Raw genomic sequence first — 26542 nt, 5'->3', positions numbered from 1 at the left:
CCATGCATAGGGTCCAGGCTTTTCCCATTACAGTGGGCATACCCCTAAAGGGGACTCCAGGGTCTGTCCAATAGCCCATTAGTTACTAGCCCATTAGTTACTTTTTTAGGATCCTGTAATGCAGGGTCATACCCATGTCTATTGTGTATACAATGTAACTCCATGATAAAAGGCAAGAGCATGACCCAGCCACATAAGGGGTATGATATAAAAAAAAAGGTTATTACACTTGCCAATCATCATATGTAACATATGCAATAAAATGTCCAAGTGGGTTACTCGACATACGAGAGACCATTCAGAAAGTTAAAGATAGGATAGCAAGAGACAAATTGATCCGGTTGCCTTTATTTTTTAGAGAAAGGACATAGGATTTCCCAATTTAAATTTATGGTGCTGGAGGGAATTAATAACAATAGGAGGGGTGGTAAAGCAAGAGGTATATTGGATTAATTTTCTAGATACTATTGCCCCCTAAGGGGTTGAATACAGATCTGGATTTATATTTGTTTATTTAGGTGATAATTCATTCGATGTGATGGCTAGATAGTGATACATTGTGTACATGTTTCTTTTTGACAGATTAAAGAAGTTGAAGGCTTCTGTTGAAATATGGGAGGGTTCTACGCTTTGCTAACCATTTCCCCACCTGTGATATAAGGATGTATAAGAAAAGGATTTAATTTGTATTCAATTGATTACTAATCACATAATTGATTTCAAATGTGTAAATTTATGGTATTTAAGCCATGTAACTTTGACTTTAGCTGTGTGTTTGATCTGAGGAAGGGTGTAAGCTTGTGAGCCCAAAACATAATAAACTTACACATCATAGTTACATAGTAGGTGAGGTTGAAAAAAGACACAAGTCCAACCTATGTGTGTGATTATGTGTCAGTATTACATTATCTATCCCTGTATGTTGCGGTCATTCAGGTGGTTATCTAATAGTTTCTTGAAGCTATCAACGCTCCCCGCTGAGACCACTGCCTGTGGAAGGGAATTCCACATCCTTGCCGCTCTTACAGTAAAGAACCCTCTACGTAGTTTAAGGTTAAACCTCTTTTCTTCTAATTTTAATGAGTGGCCACGAGTCTTGTTAAACTCTCTTCTGCGAAAAAGTTTTATCCCTATTGTGGGGTCACCAGTACGGTATTTGTAAATTGAAACCTCTCAAGCGTCTTTTCTCCAGAGAGAATAAGTTCAGTGCTTGCAACCTTTCCTCATAACTAAGATCCTCCAGACCCTTTATTAGCTTTGTTGCCCTTCTTTGTACTCGCTCCATTTCCAGTACATCCTTCCCGAGGACTGGTGCCCAGAACTGGACAGCATACTCCAGGTGCGGCCAGACCAGAGTCTTGTAGAGTGGGAGAATTATCTTTTTATCTCTGGAGTTGATCCCCCTTTTAATGTATGCCAATATTCTGTTTGCTTTGTTAGCAGCAGCTTGGCATTGCATGCCATTGCTGAGCCTATCATCTCCTAGGACCCCCAGATCCTTTTCCATCCTAGATTCCCCCAGAGGTTCTCCCCCCAGTGTATAGATTGCATTCATATTTTTGCCACCCAAATGCATAATTTTACATTTTTCTACATTGAACCTCATTTGCCATGTAGTCGCCCACCCCAGTAATTTGTTCAGGTCTTTTTGCAAGGTTTCCACATCCTGCAGAGAAGTTACTGCCCTGCTTAGCTTGGTATCATCTGCAAATACAGAGATTGAACTGTTTATCCCATCCTCCAGATCGTTTATGAACAAATTAAATAGGATTGGTCCCAGCACAAAACCCTGGGGAACCCCACTACCCACCCCTGACCATTCTGAGTACTCCCCATTTATCACCACCCTCTGAACTCGCCCTTGTAGCCAGTTTTCAATCCATGTACTCACCCTATGGTCCATGCCAACTGACCTTATTTTGTACAGTAAACGTTTATGGGGAACTGTGTCAAATGCTTTTGCAAAATCCAGATATACCACGTCTATGGGCCTTCCTTTATCTAGATGGCAACTCACCTCCTCATAGAAGGTTAATAGATTGGTTTGGCAAGAACGATTCTTCATGAATCCATGCTGATTACTGCTAATGCTACCGTTCTTATTACTAAAATCTTGTATATCGTCCCTTATTATTCCCTCCAAGAGTTTACATACTATTGATGTTAGGCTAACTGGTCTGTAATTCCCAGGGATGTATTTTTGGCCCTTTTTAAATATTGGTGCTACATTGGCTTTTCTCCAATCAGCTGGTACTATTCCAGTCAGTAGACTATCTGTAAAAATTAGGAACAACGGTCTGGCAATCACTTGACTGAGTTCCCCAAGTATCCTCGGATGCATTACATCATGTAATGTTTGTTTGAAATTTGGTTCAATAAAGAAATTTTAAGTGCAGCTATCCTCTGTACTTTTTTTTATATATACCGTATTTCTCGGCGTATAACACGCACCCCAAATTTAGGAGGGAATCTTAAGGAAAAAAAACTTTTAGGAGGGAAGTTTAAGGAAAAAAATAAACTTACATTTAAATGCCCATTAATGCAGCCTTATCAGTATCCATCTGCAGCCTTGTCCATCATTGCATAATAATCAGTGACCATTTGCAGCCATTTGCCCAGTGCCATTTGCAGCCATTTGCCCAGTGTCATTTTAAGCCATTTGCCCTGTGTCATTTGCAGCATGTAATTTAAAATTACCGCCGCCGCCGAGATAGACAGAGCCTGTGTACTCGGCTTGTCTATGATGGACATAGCGCAGGTCCAATAGCGGGACTGGGCGGGACTGCGAGCGGAGCCAAGCCTAACTGAGTACACAGTATGGCTCAGTCTTTTTCAGCAGCGCTCGCAGTCCCCTCAGAGACAGCAGGGAGGCGGGACTACGAGCGGAGCCAAGTACACTCGGCTGTCTTTTTTATGGTATTTAAGCTCGCTACTCTTCCCCTCACAGTGGGGATCGGCGTATAACACGCACGCACGATTTTCCCCTGATTTTAAGGGATAAAAAAAGTGTATGTTCTACGCCAATACGGTATATATATATATATATATATATATTATTTTTTTTGGGGACATTTGCTGTGTAACAATACAGTGTAAACTAACAATTGGATTTTTTGTACTTACCTGTAAAATCGATTTCCTGAAGTGATCATGGGACACAGAGGAGGCTATAATCATGACCATCTGGGTTATGTGCCACCTATAGGTGGATGGACACTGGCAAACAAAAACAGACAGGAGGTCCTCCCATACAGAAAGCACTTCAGTTTTGTAGAAAGCAATTAGCCTCTAGAAAGCGGGAAGGGACCTCTGTCCTGTGACGTACTCTAAGAAATGGATTTTACAGGCAAGTACAAAAAACCCAAATTTTCTTTATTGTACATTATGGGAAACAGAGCATGTTATAAATCATGACCATTTAGGATGTCCCAAAGCAATGCCTCAAGGGGGAGGGAGAGGCAGACAAAAAAACCCCCAAAAAAATAACTATTTTGCCACCAGCAATACGCTGTGGTCAAACACAGTATCTTCTGCACCTCCAACATCCACTTGGTAAAACATTGTAAAGGTATGTACTAAAGATCAAGTTGCAGCCTTGCAGACCTGAGACACTGATACTGGATAGCCCAAAAGGGCTCCCACACTCCTAGTAGAGTGTGCTTTTATATGAAAAGGCAGTCTTACTCTTGAAGCCACAAGCTTGAGTAATTAAAGTGGTTGTAAAGCCACTTCGATAAAATGCTCTCATCCCCTCTGTATTAGAATAAGTTCCCCTTGTGTCTGTGTTATATAAGAAATATGCTTATCTGTACAGATAACACAGTGTCTTCCTGCGCTCAGCTGCCTCTTCTCTCCTCTGCCCAGCTGCCAGTGCCAGCGGGCGGAGCCGAGCAGAGCACTGCTGCTGACGACAGCCGGGGAGGAGAGACAGAGCCAAGGAGTCACATGATCGCAGGAAGACACTGTTATTGGTAGAGATAAGCATATTTATTATACAACGCAGACACAGGGGAACTTATTGTTATAATACAGAGGGGATGGATGCTTTTAATATTGAATATGAAAGCAGCAAGAACAGGGAGCGGGTACTGACACAAGCAGACAGGGGAGGGGAGAGAGGACACAAGAGACAGATAGCATCCTGTGGCTGACGGAGGCAAGTATGCTGACAATAACAATAGTCTCTAGCTTAAACCAGAGGAGGGGCGGTTCAACAGCCCTGGAAAGGGGACAGTCCCCACTCTCACCTTCTGGATACCAGCCACCGGGTCCCAGCCTAGGTCCCGAACCAAGCACCGCTTCAACTACAGAGAAATGGCAGCAGACGGGCCACCTGAAGGAACAGCTCAAGCGGGACAGAGATCCCTGAATCTGGCACCAGCAAGACTCCAGCCACAGAGGGGGCAAGTCAAATTTGTTACCACAAATTTATTGTAGGACTGTAATTGGAATGTAATTCACCCCGGAAGATAAGCTTGGTCCCTGATATTAAGCAGTCTGTAAGAGAGATTGGCTTAGAGGAGCGATTGCTGGAGACAGTGAGAGGGGTCTTATTCACTTACCTAACTGTTCCTCACACGCCCCGAAATACCTCTAACATACCAGAAGAGGGCCTCTGAAGTAGCTGGACTGTAAGTCTTGGCAAAAAGAAAAAAAAATTTTTTTTTTGGGAGTCAGGCCATAGTAAAATTCTAACAGTGTCTTAATAATATCCTTATTGGAACTGTAAAAAACCCCTAAAAGAAATATCCCGGATATACCCAGGCAACCCCAAGGAACAGCCTGTGAGGGACTGACCGGAAGGAGGGTTTTATGCTGGAACCAAAATATACATATAAAGGTTAGACCCTGTTATGAATAAAACACAGTCCATGAGAGAGACTGACAAAAAGGAGAGACCCGGAGAGCTGTGAAAGGGGCTAGGGAGGCTTGGAGTCTGTAAAATACCTTAAACATCTCAAATGCTACAATGATACAAAAATGATACAAAAAGCAGGCAAGGAAAGTCCGGGAAAACAAATGGGCGCTGCAAAAATGGAACATGGCAGATTATCCGCTGGAATAGATAATTCAATGATAATAAACGAAGATCAAGAGAACGACACAGAATCAAGAACAAAAAGACAACTTTCGAAAGGGAAGCCAAGGGCGAAATTGGCAGAAATGTTTTCCAGACCGGAACTATCCTTAAAAGGGAAATGGCAACCTTACATGGAGACCTGAATAAGATCCTAAAAAGAATGGAAGAAACAGAGGAAAAACTAGATAAACAAGGGGCAGAAATGAAAGAACTTAGGGAACAGATGGAGGAGTTGCAGCGTGAGCAGAGACATACGAGGTATAAAACAGAAGATCAGGAAAATCGCAACCGAAAGGAAAAACTTAAGAATTCGGGGCCTACCTGAAACACAGGGAGAAGTTTTACAAGATAAAATGGACAAAGTATTTGGCCCCTTGCTCGGAAGATCTTTGACAGAAAAAATTATGTTTGAAAGAGTACACAGAATAAGAAAACCAGCGGACATGGCAGCGAGATTCCCTAATTCTAAAGAACAGATATTGGAGGGCCTAAAAACCAACCACCCCGTAAAACATGAAGAAACAGCATTAAAGGTCTTCCCAGATCTGGCAGCAGAAACAGTGAGGAGAAGAGTATTTATGTATAAAACCCTTACTAGAACAAATGAAGAATCACTGGATCCAGTACTCATGGGGCTTCTCGGCCTGTTTAATAGGGCGTGAGGAAGTTCGTTCAGCAACCTTAAGGTTCCCAGAAGAAACGGATAAATTCTGTAAAAGACTGGACATGCCAATTATAGAGGTCCCCGGTTGGTGAGAGAAAACTGAGAAAACAGTAGACAGTGTGGTACAGCAACAGTGGAACTCGGTAATAAAAAAGAAAGCCTCAACAAAGAAGAAAACAAATAATGAAAAGAAGAGCATGGACAGAGGGGGGAGAAGAAAAACAGGAATGGGGAAGCTGGGTGGGCTTGGGAGCGCCCCTAAATATAGGCGGTAGCGGCTCTGACCATAGGTGCTAACTCGGAGCTCAACCTCAAGGGGAGAGAATCGCAAGGCAGGAGGGAGTGGAAGGCCTTGGATCATTGGTCAAGAGATGACTAAAATTCCTCAAAGAGGGGGTGGGGGGGGGGGGTGGGAAAGGGAGGGGGGATAGAAGAACCACCTCTCAGAACCAAATAAAGAAACGCCGTGAAGCCGTTGACTCCTCTTTGCTGGCTGAACCCCCATCAAAACTAAAACCTTCGGTAAGTGGTCATAACTACACCAACCTAGGAGTAGGGAGGAGTAAAGAAAACAGGAGCAGGAGAGGGGAACTCAGCAAGCAAAGATGAAAGTGAACTTTCTGACGTACGATGTGCGTGGGCTAAATACATATATAAAAATAAACATATTAAGAGAAATTAACCAACTCTCTGGAGAGGTAATTGTAATGACACCACAAGTATGAAAGGGGTTAAAGCCGTTTAGGACATTCCTTTTTCGAACACAAAGGCAGCTAACGAACACTCCTATCAGCCGAACAAGAAACCCATACGAATAATTCCCCCCCCCCCAAAGTACGAGTCGAGGCTCTGTACGGAGGGTCAAACAGGAATCAGACTCATTATTAGAACCAGAATACAGTCTTATATACAGTAGAAGAGGAGATCTCCCCTCCTGCTCATATTACTCTAACAATACAACTGTAACCAGAAACAGAATTAACATGAACTAATTAACTAACCCCTTAAAGCAGCCGATGTGACTCCGTGCCCTCCTGGGCATTGTATGATTAATCAGGATTTCACTACAGGGTCAGACTTGCTTCACACATTAATATAAACACATAACACCTTCTCACAATAGCAGGAGCTAATTACAATTAACAATACAAACAGTATATCCTCTAGTGCACTAGAGGAGAGGTTGGTGGACCCGGCGGGGCGGTATTTGGCTCTGAGGGGAAGACTAAATGAGATGAACTTTACCCTGGCAAATATCTATTGCCCAAATAAGAAATCAATAAAATATTTAAAAGCAGTTATGGAGAAATTAATGGAGTTTAAGAAAGGTGGATTAATAATAGCAGGGGATTTTAATTGTACTATGGAACCTGAGATTGATGGTACATCCCGGGTACAGGAGACTAGGAATGCCCAACGGAGGATATTAAAAATGAAACTGCATCAGAACCAGCTGATGGATGTATGGAGGATGCAGCATGCTAAAATATGAGACTATACATTCCGCTCCCCTGTACACGGGATGTACTCAAGAATTGATTATTTCCTGATAGAACATAGGCTATTGGAGTCAGTGATTAGTACAAATATAGAAGTTACATCCTTTTCAGAACATGCCCCAGTGACAAAGAAAATGAAGATAAGCGGGGCCCAAAACAGGGCAAACATATGGAGATTGAACGAAGAACTAATCCAGGGAAAAGAAGTGGAAGATAGGATTAAAAAAAAAGTTATATTATTTTAAAACGAATGACACTGGAGAAGTATCAGCGGCAACACTGTGGGAGGCCTATATACAAGGAATCCTGATAGCAATGGAAGGGGGGGGAAAAGAGAGAGTAAGAAAAAGGGAAGTACTAATGAAGGAAATCTATGACTTAGACCAGGAACATAAAAAAAAAGGAGAGAAAGAAGTATACCATGTGCTCACCCTAAAAAGAGATGAATAGGGATAAAAGAACTAATAGAACAGGAACCTGTTAGATCTTTAACCACTTACCGACCGCCGCACGACAATGTACGTCCAAACTTTGAACGGGGATATCGTTGTTATGGCAGCAACTAGCTGCCATAACCTCGGTATCCCCATTTTCGTGCGGCGGCCGGCTTTCAGATAAAAGTGGTCCCTGCGGCGGATTCGCCGCGAGATCACTTTTATCGGTGGTGGGAGGAGCAGCCCCCCTCCTGCCGCAATCCGGTGCCCTTACCGGAGCCGTCGGTAGCGGCTGAGGCAATTGCGTCCTTCCCTGTGGTGTGCCTGGAGACGAGTGAGGCTAAGATGACGCCCACTCGTCTCCATGACACTGTTGGGCGGAAGCGACGTCAAAACGTCACTTCCGGAGGGAGGAGTCTGCTAATGGCGCTGTGCAAGGGAGCGCCGTAAGATCCCTGTGAGCCCTCGCTGATGAAGTAGCAGCTGTCTAGCAGGCTGGAACCTCCAGCTGGTCGGCGTCAAACCCCTTCCTCCCCCCCATGGATATCAGACCCTTCCGAGTGGCAAGGTAAGAAAGTTTTTCCCTGGGATGACTGAGAAGGGGAGAGGACTGAAGTGACAGAGGCAGTGATCCGAAAACACAGCGGCGGACTCCGGCGGCAGCGTGGATGGTCAGAGCAGTGTCTCTCCACCTCCCTCCGGAGATCCCGGACAAACCACACAGCCGGCAGGCATCGGCTTAACCCCACCGCACCACTGATTCAAATTGCTTGGAGCAGTGAGAAAAGAGAGGATTAAACAGATACAGAGATCCTGCTGGGAGATCACCTCTAAACACAACAGAAGAGAGAAGAGAAATCTGATAAAGGAAGAAGATTCCACCCCCCCCCCCCTCAAGATAGGTAAACTAGTAGATCTAAGTGAGATGTGATTTATTTCTGTTGGATTGAAATGTATGAATCATATGAGGGTGGGATGTGGTAGGGGGGGACCCTGAATCCCCCCCCCCTTCTGGATCGCAGTCTCAGTGGTTTTTTGGAACCGCACTGTTGTCAGTTACCAGATAAGCAATAAGCTGTATCTTAATGCTGCGAAGGAAGAACACCAAGGCTTCCCCAGATCTACTCCTGTCAATTGATGCAGAAAAAGCATTTGACAGGGTAGACTGGGGATTTATGATGACCACATTACAACATCTGGGTCTAGGGCCTAAAATAATGAAATGGATCAAGAACCTCTATAAAAGGGCCTACAGCTTGTGTAAAGGTAAATGGTAAGATGTCGCCAGTGTTTGAAATGCTAAATGGAACGCGGCAAGGCTGTCCGCTCTCGCGTCTTCTATATGTTCTGTCACTGGAGCCTTTCCTCGCGACTCTGCGAAACAACCGAGGAATAGAGGGGGTGAGAGTTGGGGGAAAAGAACACAAAGTCGTGGCCTATGCCGACGATATTCTTGTCTACGTAACTAAGCCTAGAGAAACCTTGTTAAATCTCCTGAAAGAAGTCGATAAATATGGCGAACTCTCAAATTTCAAAATAAATCCCATTAAAACAGAAATACCATTGAGATGAACTATAAATTCCTGACTAGGTGGTATATGACCCGGAGAGACTCCACAAAATCAACCAAACGGGATCATCATTATGTTGGAGAAATTGCGGACAAAAAGCCACAATGATACATATATGGTGGGATTGCCCGAAAACTAGTGCATTCTGGCAAGAAGTAATCATAAGCATAAAGGAAATTACGGGTGAGAAGATATAGAAAAAAATAGACTGACCTGCCTGTTCCATGACACCGATTCTTCTAGAAAGAAATACATGGAAAAAATAACGCCAAAACTGTTAAATTCAGCAAAGGGTATGATCCCAAAAAATTGGTTAAAGAGACAAGGTCCAGCTTTAAGAGAATGGTTTAGACAAGTGGAGTACTACCACAAAATGGAATTACTTTGTTGTAAGGATAAAGGGCAATTAGATAAATGTAACTCGGTCTGGAATGGATGGGAAAGATACAAAACCTCGGACAGTTATTGGCAGAAGAAGTTAGAAGGCATAGATAGTAAGTAGAAATAACATTAGGGGAAAGAGGGAAGGATCAGGGAGTAAGGTAAGGGGGGTGGGGGTGGAATTAGAGACGGAGGGGAGTAAGGTAAGGGGGGTGGGGGTGGAATTAGAGACGGAGGGTAGTAGGTGGGGGGTGTAGGTTGGGAAAAAAAAAAAAATTTTGTTACGGTTTTTGGTATTAATAAAAGGAAGGAACTATTGTTTCTCCTGTTCTCTTCAGTGCTTGTGTATAGATACCACAATGATGTAAACTTGAGAAGGGACGGGTTTTGAACGTTAAGTTGAAATAAGTCTCTCAAAGAGAAACACTGAAGTGGTAAAAAAAAAAAAAAAAAAAAAAAAAAAAAAAAAAAAAAAGAAAAGAAAAAGTAACTTCCGTCCACGCCTCTTAAAGGCACATTTTTTCAAATGTCATTTTTTTTAACTACTTTAGCCCCGGACCATTATGCTGCCTAAGGACCAGAGGACTTTTTCCAATATGGCACTGCTTCGCTTTAACTGCTAATTGCGCGGTCATGCAATGCTGTACCCAAACAAAATTTGCATCCTTTTCCTCCCACAAATAGAGCTTTCTTTTGATGGTATTTGATCACCTCTACCGTTTTTATTTTTTGCGCTATAAATGGAAAAAGACCAAAAATTTTGAAAAAAAAAATAATATTTTCTACTTTATGTTATAAAAAAAAAATCCAATAAACTCAATTTTAGTCATACATTTAGGCCAAAATGTATTCGGCCACATGTCTTTGGTAAAAAAAAAAAATGTCAATAAGCGTATATTTATTGGTTTGCGCAAAAGTTTTAGCGTCTACAAACTAGGGTACATTTTCTGGAATTTACACAGCTTTTAGTTTATGACTGCCTATGTCATTTCTTGAGGTGCTAAAATGGCAGGGCAGTACAACCCCCCCCCCCAAATGACCCCATTTTGGAAAGTAGACACCCCAAGGAAATTGCTGAGAGGCATGTTGAACCCATTGAATATTTATTTTTTTGTCCCAAGTGATTGAATAATGACAAAAAAAATATATATATTTACAAAAAGTTGTCACTAAATGATATATTGCTCACATAGGCCATGGGCCTATGTGAAATTGCACCCCAAAATACATTCAGCTGCTTCTCCTGAGTACGGGGATACCACATGTGTGGGACTTTTTGGGAGCCTAGCCGCGTACGGGGCCCCGAAAACCAATCACTGCCTTCAGGATTTCTAAGGGCATACATTTTTCATTTCACTCCTCACTACCTATCACAGTTTTGAAGTCCATAAAATGCCCAGATGGCACAACCCCCCCCCCCAAATGACCCCATTTTGGAAAGTAGACACCCCAAGCTATTTGTTGAGAGGCATGTTGAGTCCATGGAATATTTTATTTTTTGACACAAGTTGCGGGAAAGTGACAATTTTTTTTTTTTTTGCACAAAGTTGTCACTAAATGATATATTGCTCACACAGGCCATGGGCATATGTGGAATTGCACCCCAAAATACATTTAGCTGCTTCTACTGAGTATGGGGATATCACATGTGAGGGACTTTTTGGGAGCCTAGCCGCGTACGGGGCCCCGAAAACCAAGCACCTCCTTCATGATTTCTAAGGGCGTAAATTTTTTATTTCACTCCTCACTACCTATCACAGTTTTGAAGGCCATAAAATGCCAAGATGGAACAAACCCCCCCAAATGACCCCATTTTGGAAAGTAGACACCCCAAGCTATTTGCTGAGAGGCATGGTGCGTATTTTGCAGCTCTCATTTGTTTTTGAAAATGAAGAAAGACCAGAAAATTTTTTTTTTTTTGTCTTTTTTCAACTTTCAAAAGTTTGTGACAAAAAGTGAGGTCTGCTAAATACTCACTATACCACTCAGCAAATAGCTTGGGGTGTCTATTTTCCAAAATGGGGTAATTTGGGGGGGGGTTGTGCCATCTGGGCATTCCATGGCCTCCAAAACTGTGATAGGCAGTGAAGAGTGAAATCAAAAATTTACGCCCTTAGAAAGCCTGAAGGCGGTGCTTGGTTTTCGGGGTCCCGTACGCGGATAGGCTCCCAAAAAGTCTCACACATGTGGTATCCCCGTACTCAGGAGAAGCAACAGAATTTTGGGGTGTAATTTCACATATCCCCATGGCATGTTTGAGCAATATATCATTTAGTGACAACTTTGTGCATTAAAAAAAAAAAAATTGTCTTTTTCCCGCAACTTGTGTCACAATATAAAATATTCCATGGACTCGACATGCCTCTCAGCAAATAGCTTGGGGTGTCTACTTTCCAAAATGGGGTCATTTGGGGGGGGTTTGAACTGTCCTGGCATTTTATGCACAACATTTAGAAGCTTATGTCACACATCACCCACTCTTCTAACCACTTGAAGACAAAGCCCTTTCTGACACTTTTTGTTTACATGAAAAAATTATTTTTTTTTGCAAGAAAATTACTTTAAACCCCCAAACATTATATATTTTTTTAAAGCAAATGCCCTACAGATTAAAATGGTGGGTGTTTCATTTTTTTTTCCACACAGTAATTGCGCAGCGATTTTTCAAACGCATTTTTTGGGGAAAAAACACACTTTTTTAAATTTTAATGCACTAAAACACACTATATTGCCAAAATGTTTGATGAAATAAAAAAGATAATCTTAGGCCGAGTACATGGATACCAAACATGACATGCTTTAAAATTGCGCACAAACGTGCAGTGGCGTCAAATTAAATACATTTTTAAAAGCATTTAAAAGCCTTTACAGGTTACCACTTTAGATTTACAGAGGAGGTCTACTGCTAAAATTACTGCCCTCGATCTGACCTCCGCGGGGATACCTCACATGCATGGTGCAATTGCTGTTTACATTTGACGCCAGACCGACGCTTGCGTTCGCCTTTGCGCGAGAGCAGGGGGGGACAGGGGTGCTTTTTTTTTTTTTCTTTTTGATTTTTATGTTTTCCTTTCATTTTTATGTTTTTTAATCATTTTTATTGTTATCTCAGGGAATGTAAATATCCCCTATGATAGCAATAGGTAGTGACAGGTACTCTTTTAAAAAAAAATTGGGGTCTATTAGACCCTAGATCTCTCCTCTGCCCTCAAAGCATCTGACCACACCAAGATCGGTGTGATAAAATGCTTTCCCAATGGCGCTGTTTACATCCGGCGAAATCTAAGTCATGAAATGCTCATAGCTTCCGGTTTCTTAGGCCATAGAGATGTTTGGAGCCATTCTGGTCTCTGATCAGCTCTATGGTCAGCTGGCTGAATCACCGGGTGCATTTTCAGGTTCCCTGTTGGGACAGGAGAGCCAGAGAAAAACATGGAAGACGGTGGGGGCATTCCCTCCCACTGCTTGTAAAAGCAGTCTAGAGGCTAATTAGCCACTAGGATTGCTTTTACATGAAAGCCGACAACTGGCTGAAAAGAATGATACCAAGATGATACCTAAACCTGCAGGCATCATTCTGGTATAACCACTCAAAGTCCAGCAACATACCAGTACGTTGCTGGTCCTTGTTGGGCATATATTGTAAACTTTGTTTTCATGCAGCCTGTGGGCTGAACGAAAAAAAAGATATTGATCGGTGGGTATGCCCACCATTAGAATACCTCCCTTCATCCACCCACTTCTAATGATGGGCATACATGCACCATTTATATATGCCGAAGCATGGGGGCATCCTCCCGCAAAAGGCAGGAGCAAATCGCTCCTCCACCCACTGCTACCCCCACGCTTCGGCATATATGCTGAAGTATGTAACTGTGGTGGTGAAATCACCTCCGACAGCGCTGGAGTCACGGCTTTATGTATCGTGGGAGCAAACGCTGTTGCTGTCAAGATAAATAAATCCGCTCTGCAGCTGAATGGCGTACCTGAAAACAATAAAATGGTTACCAACTTGTAAAGTATAAAAAAATTGCATATCTGAAAAGCAAACATGGTAAAACATAATAACAATAAAACATTGCAGAATAGAATACAGTAAAAAAGAGCAGAACAATAGAGAGAATAGAGAGAGAGAGAACAATAAAACAACTATTTTTGTGTTTTTTATTTTATATTTTTTTTTGTGTTTTTATTTTTTTTATTTACACGTTTTTTAGTAACTTTTAACTTTTGTAACTGGTACCAGGTTTGGGTCTCTCAAAATGCAATGGCATCTTGGGAGACCCTGTGAAAGTGTGTCCTAGTCTGTGCAGTGCTGTACCCTACGCGAATACTCAACTAGTGAATGGTAGCGTTCAAAACATTCACCCATGCAAAGACCAGGATTGCCAGGACAGGAGGGACAATAACACCGGGTGTCACGCCTAAATCCGCGCTTGCTGCAGACACGACATCTTTTTTGGGGGGCTTTTTGGGTAGGGGTACTCGGGAGGGCATAAGGAAAATGCCTCTCATACAGCCGGCTTACTGCATTTGGTTGGGGATGGTGAGGTGGAGCACCGTCTGGATACAGAAGGGCTCTGACAATCTCTTCCTGGAATTTAAGGAAGGATCCAGTCTGTCCTGAAGCTCTGTATAGCACATAAGCATTCAGCAAAGCCAATTGAAATAAACAGACACTTTTTTTGTACCAGCGTCTGGCCTTACGGGCAACTAGGTACGGCGCCAACAACTGGTCGTTGAGGTCCACCCCTCCCATATTTTGGTTATATTCGTGGACACAGAGGGGTTTCTCCACAACACCAGTCGCCGTAGTAATTTGGACCGTCGTGTCTGCATGAAGGGAGGTGAGAACGAAAACATTCTTCTTATCCCTTCACTTCATAGCGAGCAAGTTATTACACTTCAAGCAGGCTCTCTCCCCCAGCCTAAGACAGGAATCTACAAGCCGCTGGGGAAAGCCCCGGCGATTAGGTCGCACGGTGCCACATGTTCCAATCTGCTGAGCAAACAAGTGACTAAAAAGTGGCACGCTCGTGTAATAATTGTCCACGTACAAGTGGTACCCCTTTCCGAATAAGGGTGACACCAAGTCCCACACTATCTTGCCAGCGCTTCCTATATGGTCAGGGCAGTTTGTCGGCTCTACGTGACTATCTTGCTGGGAAGGTACTGTTTGAATGACAAGCGGCCAGAAAATTTAATCAGGGACTCATCAACGCAGATAACTTGATGGGGAGTAAACAAGTCTGCAAAACGTTGAAGTGGTTTACGAGGGGCCGAATTTTGTAGAGCCGATCGTATCCAGGGTCTCCACGAGGACGACAGAGTTCATTGTCATTGAAGTGCATGAACCGCAAAATCTGCTCGTATCGTGCCCTGGCCATGGAGGCAGGGAACACAGGCGCATGGTAAATTGGGTCAGTGGACCAATATGACCTCAACTTACTCTTTTTATTCAAGCCCATGTTGAGGGAAAGGCCCAGAAAAGATCTTAAATTCGGAGACCGTAATTGGTCTCCAATCTCTGGCAAGGGAGGACTGGGGATTAGTGCGATGTGTTGACCAGCATATAAATTGCTTTGGTCCACAATAGATCTATAGAGATCCTCGGTGAAAAACAGCAAATAAAAATCCAGTGGTGTAAAATCAACTGTTTCCACCTGAATTCCGGGTTGGCCAGTGAATGGGGGAAGTACGGGTGCTGCAGAAGTGGTGGGTTCCCAATTCGGATTGGCGAATGCAGCAGGAAGGGCACTATGGGCACGATGGGCCTGTCTTTGTCTTCTTGGTGGCAGCGGGACACTACTTGTGCTTGCCACCTCGCCAGCTTGAACTGCACTTATGGGACTCGCCACGTCACCACGTGATACTGTAGTGCTGGATGTAAGACCAGGGTGTACTAGGCCGCTGGTGCTTGCCAGTTCACCAGAAGGAATAGTGGCACTAGTACTGCTCTGCTCCATACGAGAGCCCTGCGGTTCTTGCACTTCAAGGACAGAAGAAGAAGATTGGGGTCTGGTACGCCTGACCTTGGCAGGGACCACAACTCCATCGTCAGAGCTATCTGTCATGGAGCCGCTGTCCTCTACAGGATCGTATTCTGAGCCTGAATCTGACAGATGAGTGACTTCCTCTTCACTATCTGTCATGCTCAGAAACGTGTAGGCCTCTTCACTAGTGTACCTTCGATTTGCCATTTTGGGCTCTAAATTTAGGGGTACACTAGTGAGACTCACAGGCAAAAAAGCTCCTGACTGTCAGCGACTGTATCAAAACGCTACCAAAAAACTGTTAGCGATCGCAGGGATCAGGCCTGACTCTGCGAACGCTGCAGTTATGTGTGCTTAGTGTTTTGTAAGTGTCAGTGATCGATCGATACTGCACTTGGGTGGGCTGGGCCGAGGGGCAAAACGCAGGTGCTAGCAGGTATCTGGGCTGATCCCGCTAACACTGCGTTTTTGGGAACCCTAAACTGCTGGGGAGTATAGATCTGATCGGATCAGATATCGATCCGTTCAGATACTATAGCACTAAGGGAGGTGTATGCTGCGTGCATGGATGTTAGCGGTACTGGCGCTAACCTGACGCTGCCTGGGGCGACGCAGACCTTATCTGACCCTAAAAACTTAACTTATATCACCAATTAGGGGGTTAAACCTTTAAAGGTAATAAACGGCGGGTGCCCTAAAACTGTAAAAAACAAACTAACCAGCGTCACCCGTAACACTTATACGGTGATCGCTGGTGAAAGGGTTAACTAGGGGGCAATCAGGGGGTTAAAACCTTTATTAGGTAGTATATGGGGGTCCCTGTCACTATAAAACACTGACAGCAAACCTATATACTTACCTCCTTAACTAGCGTCACCTGTGTCACTAATACAGCGATCAGAAAAACGATCGCTTAGCGACACTGGCGACGGGGGGTGATCAAGGGGTTAACCTTTATTAGGGGGGGGTTAGTGGGGTACCCTGGACCTAAAGGGGGGCTAACCTAACTGCCCTAACACTTATAACTGTCACAAACTGACACCAATGCAAAAAAAAAAAAAAAACTGCTATTGGTGTCAGTGTGACAAGGGGTACAGGGGGGTGATCGGGGGGTGAAAAGTGTGCCTGGCGTGTTCTACTGTTAGTGTAGTGTTGGTGTAACTTACATTGATGTCTTCTCTCCTCGGCGCCGGATGGAAAAGACCGACTCGAGGAGGGATGACATCACTTCCTCTCCCTCTGTTTACATTACAGAGGGAAAGGAAGCTTTTCATTCGCCGGGAGCGATCGGGAGGGGGTGGCCACGAATGGATGGCCTCCCCCTCACCTCTCATCACCCGGGAAGAAATGGCGACCGCCTCGGGGGCACCGGGGGGGGGGGGGGGGTGTCCGATCGGACCCCCCACCCGCGGAAGGCAGATCACGTATATGTACGTGATTCTGCCTGTCCGTGCCACCTTGCCGACGTACATCGGCGTGAGGCGGTCGTCAAGTGGTTAAATAACTATTTTTATTGCATTTTAGTGTAAATATGAGATCTGAGGTCTTTTTGACACCAGATCTCATATTTAAGAAGTCCTGTCATGCTTTTTTTTCTATTACAAGGGATGTTTACATTTAAAACAGTGTAAAAATAAATAAAATAATGTAAAATAAATATAAAATTAAAAAAAAAAAAAACCCCGTCCCGACGAGCTCGCACGCAGAAGCGAACGCATACGCGAGTAGCGCCCGCATATGAAAACGGTGGTCAAACCACACATGTGAGGTATCGAATACGGTGCAAAAAAAGTATTGCAAAGACCGCCATTTTATTCTCTAGGGTGTTAGAAGAAAAACCATATATAATGTTTGGGGGTTCCAAGCAATTTTCTAGCAAAAAAAAACCTGTTTTAAACATGTAAACACCTAAAATCCAAAATGAGGCTGGTCCTTAAGTGGTTAATAGGATTAAGAAAGAAAGGTATCTAGGAGGAGACAAGACAATCCAAACTGGGGAAATGGTAGTTAAAACAAAGGATATAGCAGGAGTATTCCCCAAAATTTTATGGAGAACTGTACTCAATAAAACAGAAACTCCGGGTCATGAAAAGGTGAGGATAGAGAAAATGAAAATCTTTGAGAGAAGTGAGCCTAAATAAAATCCCAGAAGACAGACTAAGCGCCAAATAAGGTTTAATGTTGGGATACAAAAAACAGATACTTCCAGCACTAATAGGTCTTCAAAGGTGTGGAGTAATAGATGTCAGATGAAATGGTGGTGTGAAAGGTATAGATGGTATCCAAAACTGAGTGGATGCTGCTTTCCTCAGATGGGGTAATCCAAAAGGAACTACAAGAAAAACAGAAATGGAAGGCGCGCACACCTAGTGCATTACCAAAGATAATTTAATACGTTTTTATATAAAAGTGGGTACAAAATGCAACTGACAAAAGGCCATAAACAGTGCATGGACATGCACAGAACACGGGGTACAGCTAACGTGCTTCGGGGCACACCCCCTTCCTCAGAGCTAGAGAAAGCTAAATTATCTTTGGTAATGCACTAGGTGTGCGCGCCTTTCATTTCTGTTTTTCTTAAGGTTTAATGTTAATAAAAGTAAAGTTATGCACTTGGGGGCTAAGAATATACACGTATCATACATACTAGGGGGGGAGTACAACTGGGGAAATCCATAGTGGAGAAGGATCTGGGGGTTTTGGTAGATCACAAGTTCAATAATAGCATGCTGTGGTTTCCAAAGCGAGAAAAGTCCTTTCTTGTATTAAGAGAGGTATGGACTCCAGAGAGAGATATCATTTTGCCCCTGTACAAATCATTAGTAAGACCTCATCTGGAATATGCAGTTCAATTTTGGGCACCAGTTCTCAAAAAAGATAAATCGGGGAACTGGAGAAAGTGCAGAGAAGGACAACCAAACTGATAAGAGGCATGAAGGAGCTCAGCTATGAGGAACTAAATCTATTCCCTCTTGAGAAGATGAATTAAGGGGGGATATGATCAACATGTACAAATTAGGGATGCAACGAAATTTCGGCGGCCAAAACATATCGGCCAAAAATGGCGGTTTCGGCACTTTGCCGAAAGAGAAATCACGCCGATAATGGAGCCGAAAATGGGGCAGGGCCCCGTCCCTGGTGACGCCCATTACGGGGGTGTGCTTCTGGCGCTGCGCAGTCCTCTCCTTGCCACGATCTCCGTGTGTCACGGAGCTTAACTACACAGACCGCAGTAACAATGTCCCGCCTCCTGAGACAGACAGCACACTGATCAAATGGTGGGACATTGAATCGGTGGGACATTGAATCAGTGTGACGCGATTACAGGAGGCGGGACATTATTACTGCGACCCAGGCAATTCAAATGCAGCTCCGTGACACACGGAGATCGCCGCTCTGATTCGGGAACTGGCAGGCTACATGACGGCACTGGCAAGCTGCATGACGGGCACAGATGGGGCTGCATCTTATGGGCACACGCGGGCTGCATCTGAGGGGCACTGGGGAGGCTGCATTTATCTCTTGTATCATGTCCGCAGTCTCTGACCATCTCCTGTACCATGTCCCCAGTCTCTGACCATCTCCTGTACCATGTCCCCAGTCTCTGACCATCTCCTGTACCATGTCCCCAGTCTCTGACCAAATCCTGTACCATGTCCTCAGTCTCTGACCATCTCCTGTACCATGTCCGCAGTCTCTGACCAAATCCTGTACCATGTCCTCAGTCTCTGACCATCTCCTGTACCATGTCCCCAGTCTCTGACCATCTCCTGTACCATGTCCCCATTTCCTGCATCATATCTGCTAGAGGTGCACCGCATGGAAATTTTGCTAATACTATTAGCTATGAGTTATATAAAAATGTATACATTTTATTTAAAATATATAAAAATATTTTTTTTAACCACTTAAGGACCGCCTAACGCCGATTTACGTCGGCAAGGCGGCACGGGCAGGCAAAATCACGTACATGTACGTGATTTGCCTCTCGCGGGTGGGGGGTCCGATCGGACCCCCCCCCGGTGCCCGAAGCGGTCCCGTTCTGTTCCCCGGCGATCCGAGATGAGGGGGAGGCCATCCGTTCGTGGCCCCCCCCTCGCGATCGCCGCCGGCCAATGGGAACACTCCTTTGCTGCTGTATGCTAAACAGCAGCAAAGGAAATGATGTCATCTCCCCTCGGCTCGGTATTTTCCGTTCCAGCGCCGAGGGGAGAAGACATCAATGTGAGTGCACAACACACACACACACAGTAGAACATGCCAGGCATACAAAACACCCCGATCCCCCCCCCGATCGCCCCCCGATCCCCCCCCAATCACCCCCCCCCCCTGTCACAAACTGACACCAGCAGGTTTTTTTTTTTTTTTTTTTTTTTTTTTTCTGATTACTGCATAGTGTCAGTTTGTGACAGTTACAGTGTTGGGACAGTGAGTATCACCCCCCTTTAGGTCTAGGGTACCCCCCTAACCCCCCCTAATAAAGTTTTAACCCCTTGATCACCCCCTGTCACCAGTGTTGCTAAGCGATCATTTTTCTGATCGCTGTATTAGTGTCGCTGGTGACGCTAGTTAGTGAGGTAAATATTTAGGTTCGCCGTCAGCGTTTTATAGTGACAGGGACCCCCATATACTACCTAATAAATGTTTTAACCCCTTGATTGCCCCCTAGTTAACCCTTTCACCACTGATCACCGTATAACCGTTACGGGTGACGCAGGTTAGTTCGTTTATTTTTTATAGTGTCAGGGCACCCGCCGTTTATTACCTAATAAAGGTTTAGCCCCCTGATCGCCCGGCGGTGATATGCGTCGCCCCAGGCAGCGTCAGATTAGCGCCAGTACCACTAACACCCACGCACGCAGCATACGCCTCCCTTAGTGGTATAGTATCTGATCGGATCAATATCTGATCTGATCAGATCTATACTAGCGTCCCCAGCAGTTTAGGGTTCCCAAAAACACAGTGTTAGCGGGATCAGCCCAGATACCTGCTAGCACCTGCGTTTTGCCCCTCCGCCCAGCCCACCCAAGTGCAGTATCGATCGATCACTGTCACTTACAAAACACTAAACGCATAACTGCAGCGTTCACAGAGTCAGGCCTGATCCCTGCGATCGCTAACAGTTTTTTTGGTAGCATTTTGGTGAACTGGCAAGCAAGCACCAGGCAGCGTCAGGTTAGCGCCAGTACCGCTAACACCCACGCACGCACCGTACACCTCCCTTAGTGGTATAGTATCTGATCGGATCAATATCTGATCCGATCAGATCTATACTAGCGTCCCCAGCAGTTTAGGGTTCCCAAAAACGCAGTGTTAGCGGGATCAGCCCAGATACCTGCTAGCACCTGCGTTGTGCCCCTCCGCCCGGCCCAGCCCATCCCACCCAAGTGCAGTATCGATCGATCACTGACACTTACAAGGCACTAAACGCATAACTGCAGCGTTCGCAGAGTCAGGCCTGATCCCTGCGATCGCTAACAGTTTTTTTGGTAGCATTTTGGTGAACTAGCAAGCACCGGCCCCAGGCAGCGTCAGGTTAGCGCCAGTACCACTAACACCCACGCACGCAGCATACGCCTCCTTTAGTGGTATAGTATCTGAACGGATCAATATCTGATCCGATCAGATCAGATCTATACTAGCGTCCCCAGCAGTTTAGGGTTCCCAAAAACGCAGTGTTAGCGGGATCAACCCAGATACCTGCTAGCACCTGCGTTTTGCCCCTCCGCCCGGCCCAGTCCAGCCCACCCAAGTGCAGTATCGATCGATCACTGTCACTTACAAAACACTAAACGCATAACTGCAGCGTTTGCAGAGTCAGGCCTGATCCCTGCGATCGCTAACAGTTTTTTTGGAAGCTTTTTATTGAACTGGCAAGCACCAGCGGCCTAGTACACCCCGGTCGTAGTCAAACCAGCACTGCAGTAACACTTGGTGACGTGGCGAGTCCCATAAGTGCAGTTCAAGCTGGTGAGGTGACAAGCACAAGTAGTGTCCCGCTGCCACCAAAAAGACAAACACAGGCCCGTCGTGCCCATAGTGCCCTTCCTGCTGCATTCGCCAATCCTAATTGGGAACCCACCACTTCTGCAGCGCCCGTACTTCCCCCATTCACATCCCCCAACGAAATGCAGTCGGCTGCATGAGAGGCATTTTTATGTGCTCCCGAGTACCCCTACCCAACGAACCCCCCCCAAAAAGATGTTGTGTCTGCAGCAAACGCGGATATAGGCGTGACACCCGCTATTATTGTCCCTTCTGTCCTGACAATCCTGGTCTTTGCATTGGTGAATGTTTTGAACGCTACCATACACTAGTTGAGTATTAGCGTAGGGTACAGCATTGCACAGACTAGGCACACTTTCACAGGGTCTCCCAAGATGCCATCGCATTTTGAGAGACCCGAACCTGGAACCGGTTACAGTTATAAAAGTTAGTTACAAAAAAAGTGTAAAAAAAAAAAAAATATATATAAAATAAAAAAAAATAGTTGTCGTTTTATTGTTCTCTCTCTCTATTCTCTCTCTCTATTGTTCTGCTCTTTTTTTACTGTATTCTATTCTGCAGTGTTTTATTGTTATTGTTATTGTTATTGTTATTATGTTTTATCATGTTTGTTTTTCAGGTATGTAATTATTTATACTTTATTGTTTACTGTGCTTTATTGTTAACCATTTTTTTGTCTTCAGGTACGCCATTCACAACTTTGAGTGGTTATACCAGAATGATGCCTGCAGGTTTAGGTATCATCTTGGTATCATTCTTTTCAGCCAGCGGTCGGCTTTCATGTAAAAGCAATCCTAGCGGCTAATTAGCCTCTAGACTGCCTTTACAACCCGTGGGAGGGAATGCCCCCCCCCCCCCCACCGTCTTCCGTGTTTTTCTCTGGCTCTCCTGTCTCAACAGGGAACCTGAGAATGCAGCCGGTGATTCAGCCAGCTGACCATAGAGCTGATCAGAGACAAGAGTGGCTCCAAACATCTCTATGGCCTAAGAAACCGGAAGCTACGAGCATTTTATGACTTAGATTTCGCCGGATGTAAATAGCGCCATTGGGAAATTGGGGAAGCATTTTATCACACCGATCTTGGTGTGGTCAGATGCTTTGAGGGCAGAGGAGAGATCTAGGGTCTAATAGACCCCAATTTTTTCAAAAAAGAGTACCTGTCACTACCTATTGCTATCATAGGGGATATTTACATTCCCCGAGATAACAATAAAAATGATTTAAAAAAAAAAAAAATGAAAGGAACAGTTTAAAAATAAGATAAAAAAGCAAAAAAATAATAAAGAAAAAAAAAAAAAAAAAAAAAAGCACCCCTGTCGCCCCCTGCTCTTGCGCTAAGGCGAACGCAAGCGGCGGTCTGTCGTCAAACGTAAACAGCAATTGCACCATGCATGTGAGGTATCGCCGCGAAGGTCAGATCGAGGGCAGTAATTTTTGCAGTAGACCTCCTCTGTAGATCTAAAGTGGTAACCTGTAAAGGCTTTTAAAGGCTTTTAAAAATGTATTTATTTTGTTGCCACTGCACGTTTGTGCGCAATTGTAAAGCATGTCATGTTTGGTATCCATGTACTCGGTCTAAGATCATCTTTTTTATTTCATCAAACATTTGGGCAATATAGTGTGTTTTAGTGCATTAAAATTTAAAAAAGTGTGTTTTTTCCCCAAAAAATGCGTTTGAAAAATCGCTGCGCAAATACTGTGTGAAAAAAAAAAATGAAACACCCACCATTTTAATCTGTAGGGCATTTGCTTTAAAAAAATATATAATGTTTGGGGGTTCAAAGTAATTTTCTTGCAAAAAAAAAAAAACTTTTTCATGTAAAAAATAAGTGTCAGAAAGGGCTTTGTCTTCAAGTGGTTAGAAGAGTGGGTGATGTGTGACATAAGCTTCTAAATGTTGTGCATAAAATGCCAGGACAGTTCAAAACCCCCCCAAATGACCCCATTTTGGAAAGTAGACACCCCAAGCTATTTGCTGAGAGGCATGTCGAGTCCATGGAATATTTTATATTGCGACACAAGTTGCGGGAAAGAGACAAATTTTTTTTTTTTTTGCACAAAGTTGTCACTAAATGATATATTGCTCAAACATGCCATGGGAATATGTGAAATTACACCCCAAAATACATTCTGCTGCTTCTCCTGAGTACGGGGATACCATATGTGTGAGACTTTTTGGGAGCCTAGCCGTGTACGGGACCCCGAAAACCAAGCACCGCCTTCAGGCTTTCTAAGGGGCGTGAATTTTTGATTTCACTCTTCACTGCCTATCACAGTTTCGGAGGCCATGGAATGCCCAGGTGGCACAAAACCCCCCCAAATGACCCCATTTTGGAAAGTAGACACCCCAAGCTATTTGCTGAGAGGTATAGTGAGTATTTTGCAGACCTCACTTTTTGTCACAAAGTTTTGAAATTTGAAAAAAGAAAAAAAAAAAAAAGTTTTTTCTTGTCTTTCTTCATTTTCAAAAACAAATGAGAGCTGCAAAATACTCACCATGCCTCTCAGCAAATAGCTTGGGGTGTCTACTTTCCAAAATGGGGTCATTTGGGGGGGGTTTGTGCCACCTGGGCATTCCATGGCCTCCGAAACGGTGTTAGGCAGTGAAGAGTAAAATCAAAAATTCACGCCCTTAAAAACGCTGAAGGCGGTGATTGGTTTTCGGGGCCCCGTACGCGGCTAGGCTCCCAAAAAGTCCCACACATGTGGTATCCCCATACTCAGGAGAAGCAGCTAAATGTATTTTGGGGTGCAATTCCACATAGGCCCATGGCCTGTGTGAGCAATATATCATTTAGTGACAACTTTGTGCAAAAAAAAAAAAAAAAAAAAAAAAAAGTGTCACTTTCCCGCAACTTGTGTCAAAATATAAAATATTCCATGGACTCAATATGCCTCTCAGCAAATAGCTTGGGGTGTCTACTTTCCAAAATGGGGTCATTTGGGGGGGGGTTGTGCCACCTGGGCATTCCATGGCCTCCGAAACTGTGATAGGCAGTGAAGAGTGAAATCAAAAAGTTACACCCTTAGAAATCCTGAAGGCGGTGATTGGTTTTCGGGGTCCCATACGCGGCTAGGCTCCCAAAAAGTCCCACACATGTGGTATCCCCGTACTCAGGAGAAGTAGCTGAATATATTTTGGGGTGCAATTCCACATAGGCCCATGGCCTGTGTGAGCAATATATCATTTAGTGACAACTTTTTGTAAATATTTTTTTTTTTTTTTTTTTTTGTCATTATTCAATCACTTGGGACAAAAAAAATAAATATTCAATGGGTTCAACATGCCTATCAGCAATTTCCTTGGGGTGTCTACTTTCCAAAATGGGGTCATTTGGGGGGGTTTTGTACTGCCCTGCCATTTTAGCACCTCAAGAAATGACATAGGCAGTCATAAACTAAAAGCTGTGTAAATTCCAGAAAATGTACCCTAGTTTGTAGACGCTATAACTTTTGCGCAAACCAATAAATATACGCTTATTGACATTTTTTTTACCAAAGACATGTGGCCGAATACATTTTGGCCTAAATGTATGACTAAAATTGAGTTTATTGGATTTTTTTTATAACAAAAAGTAGAAAATATCATTTTTTTTCAAAATTTTCGGTCTTTTTCCGTTTATAGCGCAAAAAATAAAAACTGCAGAAGTGATCAAATACCATCAAAAGAAAGCTCTATTTGTGGGAAGAAAAGGACGCAAATTTCGTTTGGGTACAGCATTGCATAACCGCGCAATTAGCAGTTAAAGCGACGCAGTGCCAAATTGGAAAAAGACCTCTGGTCCTTAGGCAGCATAATGGTCCGGGGCTCAAGTGGTTAAACAGTCATTTTCGGTATCGGTTTTGGGCCTAGAGCATTTTTCATTTTCGGCACCAAAAAACCCATTCGATGCACCCCTAGTACAAATATATAAGTGGTCCATATAGTGAACTTGGTGTTGAGTTATTGACTTTAAGGTCATCAGAGGACAAGGGGGCATGCTTTACATCTAGAGAAAAAAAAAGATCTCCAAAGGTTTCTTCACAGTAAGAGCTGTGAAAATGTGGAATAGACTCCCTCCAGTGGTGGTTCTGGCCAGCTCAGTAGATTGCTTTAAAAAATCCTGGATTCTTTCCTAAATGTACATAATATAACTGGGTACTGACCTTTATAGGTAAAGTTGATCCAGGGAAAATCCGACCGCCTCCCGGGGGATCAGGAAGGAATTTTTTCCCCCTGCCGTAGCAAATTGGAGCATGCTTTGCTGGGGTTTTTCGCCTTCCTCTGGATCACCTGTGGGTGAAGGATTGTGTATATGGGATTGTTTTGGTTGAACTAGATGGACTTGTGTCTTTATTCAACCTGACTATGTAACTACGTACCACAAACGTTGACAGATTGCACTTAACACCTCTGGATGAAGGGACCATTCTTCCGAAATCAACCATTGGCAACTGTGAAAGCCCGCTTTTCAGGTTTCCACCCATGAAATATGCACAGCTGACAGAGCTAGAACATGATGTTCTGCCCATGTTGGACAGCCCGACTCCTGGTGTTGCCTTGATGACTAATGTATGCCACCGCCATGGCCTTTTCAGACTGGACCCTGACAGAGCCAACTGTACAGTACAAAGCTGCAGAATGTTGATGAAAAAGATCCTTTCCTGAGGAGATCAAGTTCCCTTAACCACTTCCCGCCCGTAGGACATTAGGTTGAAGTGGTAATATCTGGACAATGCGTGCAGCTACAGGCATTAACCAGATATCTTTGTTTTCATATGGCGATTTCCTCACTTGTAAAAGCCATCCCATCGGCTATTCAGCTGCTGCATTGCTTTTACAGGCAGCGAGAGTGGATGTCTCTCCCCCTCCCCCGGCGCCTCTTCCGTCTGATCGGGAAGCCGGAAATTCAATGTCGGCGCCGGTTTACCAT

This window comes from Aquarana catesbeiana, linkage group LG01 (assembly GCF_042186555.1).
Source record: "Aquarana catesbeiana isolate 2022-GZ linkage group LG01, ASM4218655v1, whole genome shotgun sequence".
In the NCBI taxonomy this organism is placed as follows: domain Eukaryota; kingdom Metazoa; phylum Chordata; class Amphibia; order Anura; family Ranidae; genus Aquarana; species Aquarana catesbeiana.
This window is presented reverse-complemented; position numbering follows the sequence as displayed.